This window comes from Lytechinus variegatus, chromosome 1, assembly GCF_018143015.1.
Source record: "Lytechinus variegatus isolate NC3 chromosome 1, Lvar_3.0, whole genome shotgun sequence".
Classification (NCBI taxonomy): Eukaryota; Metazoa; Echinodermata; class Echinoidea; order Temnopleuroida; family Toxopneustidae; genus Lytechinus; species Lytechinus variegatus.
This window is the reverse complement of record NC_054740.1, coordinates 58913897-58922188: the sequence shown is the minus strand read 5'-3', so window position 1 is coordinate 58922188 and position 8292 is coordinate 58913897. Positions and strand designations below refer to the sequence as shown.

The window sequence follows — 8292 nt, the reverse complement described above, 5'->3', positions numbered from 1 at the left end:
GAGAATATTGATATGCTCCATAACTGTATTAATGTCTTAACTTGCTTAGATAAAGCGCAAATACATCCGAATGTATTACTCGACATTGCAATAAAGTGACACCAAAAACCAACCTCCGAGTCTTGGTCACACTTTTGATATCGACTAGACGCCATCGATGGCATGCCTTTAAAGAAAGTACAATAGATTAAATCGGTCCTCCTCGCCTTTGTTGGTGTGACTTAACACGCATAAATACATGTAATGTTCGTATAGCGATAGAAAGGTGTATATTCCTTAGATGGGAATGTGGGCAAAGGGTGTTTTCTACATATTAAAACAACTTTTATGTGAATGAAATCTCTTGGAAAAGTTAGAGGAAGCATTGCTCTGCACGCTGCATGCAATTACGTTCAAGAACTTTGACGCATATTCCCGCAATAGCCCGCCGAAGGCCTACCCCTTATCCGTAGGCTTAATTAGGAGCCCCCAATGTGACGAATTTGTGTTTTTGCTACAGAGAGAAACAACCTTTATTGTCTTGAAATCACTTGGAGTTAATTTGTTCCAAGTGAAAAGTTAAAAAGACTGGGCTAATACGGTCACCCACTATAACCTAGTCGTAAAATGATTCCTAGGTAATTGTTTATATACCAGCTTTGCGTTTTAATCAGCAAAACGCTGTCCTGTCGAGTTCCCGCGAGAGTTAGCATAAACAAGTCCACAATTGGTTCGTTTCCACAGTTAAAATCATCTTCCATGATTAACACGTATGCACTTACAATCATATCAAATCACAATCGCCAAAAAAAAACTTTTATCCTTTTTCTCGGCAGAAGCATTGTCAAATGTATATATTTTTGTAACATTTATTTTAGTAGCTGTTAGTAAAATCCTTCCGTCATCGGATGAGCAAATGGCATCACTATTTGGGTATTCTATCTCACTGAAATTGAAACAATTCTACTATGAATGCTACAAAAATGGTAATATTCCAGTCTCTTCTAACAATGCGCCTTAGATTGTTCTAATTTCAACCAAAATGAAATAGTATTCTTTTCTTTTTCCTATTACATTGTAATCGCATTTAAATCATCTATTTCTTGCTCGTACCCTTCCCGTGCCTTTTATTGTTTTTTTTCCCTTTACCTCGTTTCCCTCTGACTACCTCTCGAATTATTATGATTGGTCGGAATTTAATTAAAATGCTAGGCGATCATCGGTTGAATGATCTACTATGCGACTTCTCTTCTTAAAGTGAAACTTGTAATGCATTTTCTCGCTCGCATAATATATCGAAGTATGGACAGCGTTCACAAAACCGACCATATTCACAATCGGGGATTATTTTTCGATATTTAAACTAAGAGGACGGATCAAAAGGATATATCTGTGTTACGAAATATAGCAAGTCGTAACAATAATTTGCATTGTACCGGAAATGGAACCAGTAGCCTTTTGATTAAATGTCGGTAGCTTGTAACAACTGGACCGTGGAATTAGTTTGCGTTGAATTGACACTGTCAGTGCTGGATAGATGGTCCTGGTACATGTGTAGTCAAATCATGTTAGCAAAAAGTGAACTTTACTTTTCATTTTTTTTTATTTTTTAAAACTCCAGGCACTGGCTCACCTTGCAGATACTTATATCAGATACTTATATCAATTTTAAGTGTTTTACACCTCTGGGACGCCCTTTCGTCCTCGAAACATGATTTCACTTCTGCCATATCCGCACAAGCATGCTGGTAGCTCTTAATCTTGATCGCAAGAGGCAAGTGTTTTGCGAGAGTCTGGATCTTACGGTTTTCTGGAAGAACCGCCAAGAAGATAAAATGACGCGTTCGGCTCGTGAGGTTGTCATAGTTGGCATTCATCGAGAGAGAAACACTACGGAGGTCTTCTCTTTAGTCTCTACATGTGGTGTCATCTCAACATCAAAATGAAGTTTGCAGTTTATCTAGTCCTGTGCTTTTTGGCAACATCAGCCAGAGCACAGACTGAAGGTGATGGTAAGTAAATTAATATTAATTCACTATGTCTTTAATTAACACTCGTGTATTTGAGACGGATGGATCGAGACGCGTGCGTGGGGGAGGGGAGCGTACTACATGTAGATTCATCTTCGAAAGCTGATAATCATGATAATTGAAGGGGAAGTTCGCCTGCTGTTTTATCAAAGCAATATCCTCCAGGGTGGCCGAGGGGCCCGGGCCCCCATATTAGCGGAGCTAAAAAAAGGAAAAAGAAGGTGGGAGAGAAAATAGAAGAAGGGAAAAGATAGAAGAAAAAGGGAGGAATATGGGAGGAGAAAGACGAATGAATAAAATAAGATGAGGGGAAGACTTGGAAAAAAATCATGTCACTATTTAAGATTTTCTCTAGCGCTTCGCGCTCGCATTGCCTCTTGGGTGATTTACAGCTTAAAATATCAAATTTTGAAGTCAATTTACAAAACAATTATCAGCTCGGAAATCGAACTTTCGTTATTTTGTTTGATAAACTAATTCATTGTTAAAACGTGCTTTGTAAAAATTTGATTTGCCAGGTACCTAATTTGTTATTTCATGTATTTTCCTGTATTCCATAAAGTTCTCAAAACATCCCTATTCAGGTCAGATTGTCAAAACATATCAGCTAGCGCTGCACGTTCGCATTTTGATTGGTGAGTTATGTATGTCTCAGTATTAATTCTGTAACAAACTACTTGAAATCCCCATTTTATGGCAGTGTATCAAAAATTTTGTTTCGCGATTTGCGCTCGCATTGATTGTTGAAACTCATGCATCTTATTCATTATTACAAAGTGCTTTAAATGTCCAGTTTTCAGGCTATAATACATTAACAGATTTCGTGTTCTCAATAGGCTTATTAGATTAATAAATAATATATTAATTTGATAATCAAATTGTCCTTTTGTCCAGAATGGAATATCGACAAATTTCATCTTGCGCTTATGAAGAGAAATAGGTAGATAGTCATCATTTTCATATGATGTCATAATATTCTTAGAATGTTCCGGTCCTATGTTAAACCTCATAGTAATAATAATAAAACATATTGGCTCTTTTTTAACTGTGATCCGTATCCATCTCACAAATTTCCTACAAAGTGCTTGAAATACAGAGCTTGGATTGACCACTTTTCATATCGGAATATTAAATGAGCTTTAGTGATTTTCATGATAGAAATGGCATTTATTTAGAATGCCCAGATTCTAGGTCGAAATCTAAAACACGCCCGCGCATGTTTATTTCAGGTGCGCTGCTTGTTCTCTATTCAAATCATTAGTATCCAGTTTCAGGTCACAATTGCCGTGTTTACATGTGATCGGCTTTTGCATCGGCTTTTTCATAGCGTGTAAACGCGATTAACTTGCATCGGCTCTCGGTTCAGAATCGGTAATTTTGCACCACCAAAGTAGTAGGTTCAGAACCGCGAGCTGATGCAGAATCGGCTTGTAAACAATTCTGCATGGGCAATTGGCGCGCATTTCATTTACTTTACCAGTATGACGTTCTAGTAAGCGCACGGATCCAGCGTTGTCTTTATTTACCGTGTTTACACATTGACTCGGCTCGCGTGTTGAATCCGCGAGCCGGGTTGAACACTGCGAAGAAGGGATCAGAGATCGCGTTTATACGTACATATAAAAAGGCGAGTTCAACACGGCTCGCGGATCTCGAACGGAAGAAGAATTATGACGTCGCAAATTAAAGGCGGGAAATTCACCGCCGGAATCGAATCTTGTCCGTGCGAACAACAACAATGCCAAAAGTGAAAGCACGCGCAGTGACCTAGGTCAAGAGAGTTCGACACGGCTTTCTGTTTACACACGAAAAATTGCCGAGTCTGACTCGGCTCGCGGGTTGAAACCTACGATTTTGGCGGATCGAAAAAGCCGTGTTCGACACGGCTCGCGGATCACACTGATCGCGTTTACACAGCATAAAATTGCCGTGTTGAGCACGGCTCGCGTGTCGAACCCCCGAGCCGTGTCCCTGTGTAAACACGGTAATTATGACGTATTGTTGGTGCGCGGATCATTTCAGGTTTTTGCCCCAAAAGCCGATTCTGGGGAGCGTTTCATCAACATTTTTGTCCGACAAGTTGTCAGATCTGACATCTTTCCTTGATTTTGATTGGCTGAGAGACACTGTTAATATGGTAACTGTCGGACAAAACAGGACTTGTCGGATAAAACGTCTGACAAGTCCTTTCATGAAACGCTCCCCTGAACCGCGAGCCGATGTAAACGCGGTGTAAGGTAAACCCAAAAGGTGATTCTGCATCGGCTCGCGGTTCTGAACCCAAAGCCGATCACGTGTAAACACGGTAAATATCACATTTTTTTCTGATGATGAAAAGATACGTTAAAAATATCCAATTACTCATTTTTATGATTTACAAAACATGAATAGAGTTTCCCGGCCATTTAGATGTAAATCTAGGTTTTTTTCCGCTTGCGCTTAGCGCTCGCATCAGTTGTTTAGTTGAATACTTATCCTTTACACGATTACAAAAAATGATTAGAATTTCCGTTCTTCAGGTAGAAATGTCAAATGCAGCCAATAACAAATCCCTTTTTGATCAGATCAAAACGATATAAAAAAATGTATGCTCTCGCTTCGCGCTTCCAGTAATTATTAAGTTGGATACACATCTCGTTTAGGATCACAAACATTGCCCAGAATGTTAAAATTTTAGGACAAAGTACATGAAATAAAAAATAGCTTGCGCTTCGCGCTCGCACTATTCAGATAAGGCTTATGAGAGTGTGATATATTTATGTTGATTTATAAGAATAATGCTCAAAAGTGACTATTAGGTCTACCCTTTCAAAAAACAAAAATTAATTTCGAGCTGCCATATATATATATATATATATATTATATATATATATATATATATATTGGTTAAAATTATAGCAAAAGTCCGTCAAAGGAGAGAACAGCCCCCACGCATGTGATACAAATGCAGTAAAGTGCATTTTCATTTGAAGAGTTTCATTCCAAATGGAAATAAATCCACCAGTCATTTTTTTGTAAGTCATTTTTTTGTTAATTCACCACTTTTCCCTTATCCATTGTTGTTTCATTTTGATATTATATGATAGTGCTTTCATCCTAGATTAATTAAATCATTTTTTTTTTCAAAAAATTACCATTCATAATGTTTTTTAATTTTTTTTGTATAATATTTTTCATCCATTTAGCTCCTGTTGAACAAAACCTAAGTATATTGCCCATTTTTGTCAGTTTAAACAAGTTTAAAGGACAAGTCCACCCCACCAAGAGTTAATTTGAATAAAGAGAAAATAAAACAATCTTATCACTGTAAATTTCATCAAAATCGAATGAAAAATAAGAAAGTTTAACAGTTTCACTTCATTTCACAAAACAGTGATATGCACATCCTGGTTGGCATGCAAATGAAAGGATTGATGACATCATCCGCTCACCTTTTTTTTGTATTTCAGTGTATGAAATACGAAATATTTCAATATTCTCATTGTAAGAAACAAAATCCCCCCCCCCGCCCCTCCTGAACATATTTAATTACCATTTTGTGGTGCAATCAGTTTGGTCCTTATCAAATCTGTACAAATTGAATTATTTTATATTAAAAAAAAACACATGGAAAATAGTAAGTGATGGACACCATTGACTGCCTCATTTGCATATCCCTGAGTTGTTCATATAACAAATTAGCGAAAGTTTAAAATGTCATAACTTTCTTATTTTACATCCGATTTTGATGAAATTTTCAGCATTAATCTTGTTTGATCTTCTTCTTTTTATTCAAATAAACATTTTTCTGGGTTGGAGTTGACCTTTAATATTGAAAATTGAACATGAACCACATGAATTTTGAATACGTACAGAATCTTAATTTTTATCATCAATGCACATCATCACTGTCACTGTCGATTAGCTCGGCGCTCTGAGTCTGATTTATCATGATTTTTCCAAATAAATTGCCTGTTGAATTTCGGAAAAAGTTTTTTGTGCGACATCAACAATACACGGAAAAATAGCAAGTTGTTTAAGCATGTCAAGTTATTCAAACTTTTTAAACAAGTTTTTTTTAACTTTTATTTTTTCTAATAGTTTTAAACAATGATTGTTTGAGTATTGGGCATAAACAAGACACTAAGAAAAATAGGTTCAACAATTTTTCATCTTTACAGACCAGAATGTCACACTGGGCGCACGTTTAAGGTACAACTTTGTACCTTTTTGGAAAGGTGCAAATTAGGGAGAGTTCCATTATGTACCCCCTCCAAAAATAACAAAAGATAACTTTCTATGGATTCTTAAAAGTTGCTTACCTTGCTTGGGACTCGAACTCACCTCGTTATGATTGCAGCCAAGACCTCTTCCCTCTATGCTAGCATGGACCTATTAGCGAGAAGCGCTGATACCGGAAGTTTTTTTAGCGAATATTTGCCGAGAGTTCGACGAGTTTAGACTTACAGACCTTTAGGGACGCACCATTAGCATGACTAGATACACAAGGGGAGGGGGCTGGAAGATTGGGTTGATACATTTTTACCTTTGTTCTTCGAGTATTTTTTCCCCTAATTCTATTGAGACAAGTTTTTTTTTTCTACACCTATCAGATGATTTGTCAGTGCACCATTTTTTTTTTTACTCTGATGGTGAGTCATTTTTTTGTTGCTCATATTGCAATTCAAGTTTTTTTTTTTAAGAAATGCCAGCCCCCCACCCCTGGATATCTTATGTTGCGTCCCTTACTGACTAAATAAACCGATGTCTATAAACAATTCCTGCTCGAAAATTTACCGGAATAATCCCATATTTTGTTATTCAGTGAGAGCCTCAGAAATATGGCAAAAAAAAGTTTCTTTAAGTTCGGGGTTAAATCAAACATTAATGTGCACGCTTTGTAGTATTTATAAGTTGTCTTGGGTAAAAATAGTGTCAACATCCTATATTTTATAATTTTATTACGCGATTTCAAATTTTGACAGTATAGTGAAGGAACTATGCTTTCAGCTATTGGCCAATTTCCTTATTTATTTTTTTAAGACATTATTGTTAAGCAATATATTTACATGACCCTTCCTCTGTGACTTTTTGTTGGTTATGGGGTTGCTGGTCACATATATGTTCTTATCTTCGGTTTTTGGCCTCTTCTATCAGATGAAATTATGATTATTGACAGAATGACATTCTTGCATGCGTACTCTCCAAACATCGGGAAAATTGGTTTGCGCAAAAATGATGATTTTCATGCGCTGGCAAAGAAGAAGGCGATTAGCCAAACTCAATTTGCTTTACATTTTGTAACAATATCCACGAAAATAAGACAGACACAAACTAGTTTCAACAAATTATTTTGTAACGAAAACTTAGCATGGGTAAACATAACGACAGGTTGTTTGTGCCAGGGGGATCTGAGGGTATAAAGCGAAATGAATCTTGACGTAAACAAAAGTTCATTTCAGACACTTTCACCTAATTCTTGTATACGTCTTGACATTTGATAAGGTTTTTTTTCATTTGATACCTAATTTCACAATTGTTTACACGCTTTCCCAAGCATGTATTTAAAGGACAAGTCCACCCAAACAAAAACTTGATTTGAATAAAAAAGAAAAATTCAACAAGCATAACACTGAAAAATTCATCAAAATCGGATGTAAAATAAGAAAGTTATGGCATTTTAAAGTTCCGCTTCATTTCACAAAACAGTTATATGCACATCTCGGTCTCTATGCAAATGAGGAAACTGATGACATCACTCACTCACTATTTCTTTTGTATTTTATTTTATGAAATATGAAATATTTTAATTTTCTCGTCATTGTCATGTGAAATGAAGTGTCATTCCTCCCTGAACACGTGGAATTCCACATTTTGTGCTTCAGGCAAGGAGGTCCTTATCATCAAATTCGTAAAAATTGAAATATTGTATAATTCAAACAATAAAAAGCAAAAGAAATAGTGAGTGAGTGACATCATCAACTCGCTCATTTGGATGTAACTGGCTCGTTCATATAACTATTTTGTTAAAAATAAGCGAAACTTTGAAATGTCATAACTTTCTTATTTTACATCCGATTTTGATTAAATTTTCAGCATTGTGCTTGTCTGAGTTTTCTCTATTGATTCAAATCAACATTTTTCTGAGGTGGACTTGACCTTTAAGTAATAATAAAAAAATAATCTCCGTGTTGGTAAAGGTGATGGACAAACTATGACGAGGCAAGCTAGCTGGATGTAGCTATCTTTCCTGAAGAGAGGTAGTGGGTAAATCCAGCTTGCCTCGTCACCCGAAATCATTAAA

The 8292-nt window shown here is 36.4% G+C and overlaps 1 pseudogene; it reads left to right on the top strand.

Moving 5' to 3' along the window:
- The first annotated feature begins 1921 nt into the window (after positions 1-1921).
- The window catches only part of LOC121431191, a 43020-nt pseudogene continuing 36649 nt past the window's right edge, over positions 1922-8292 (top strand).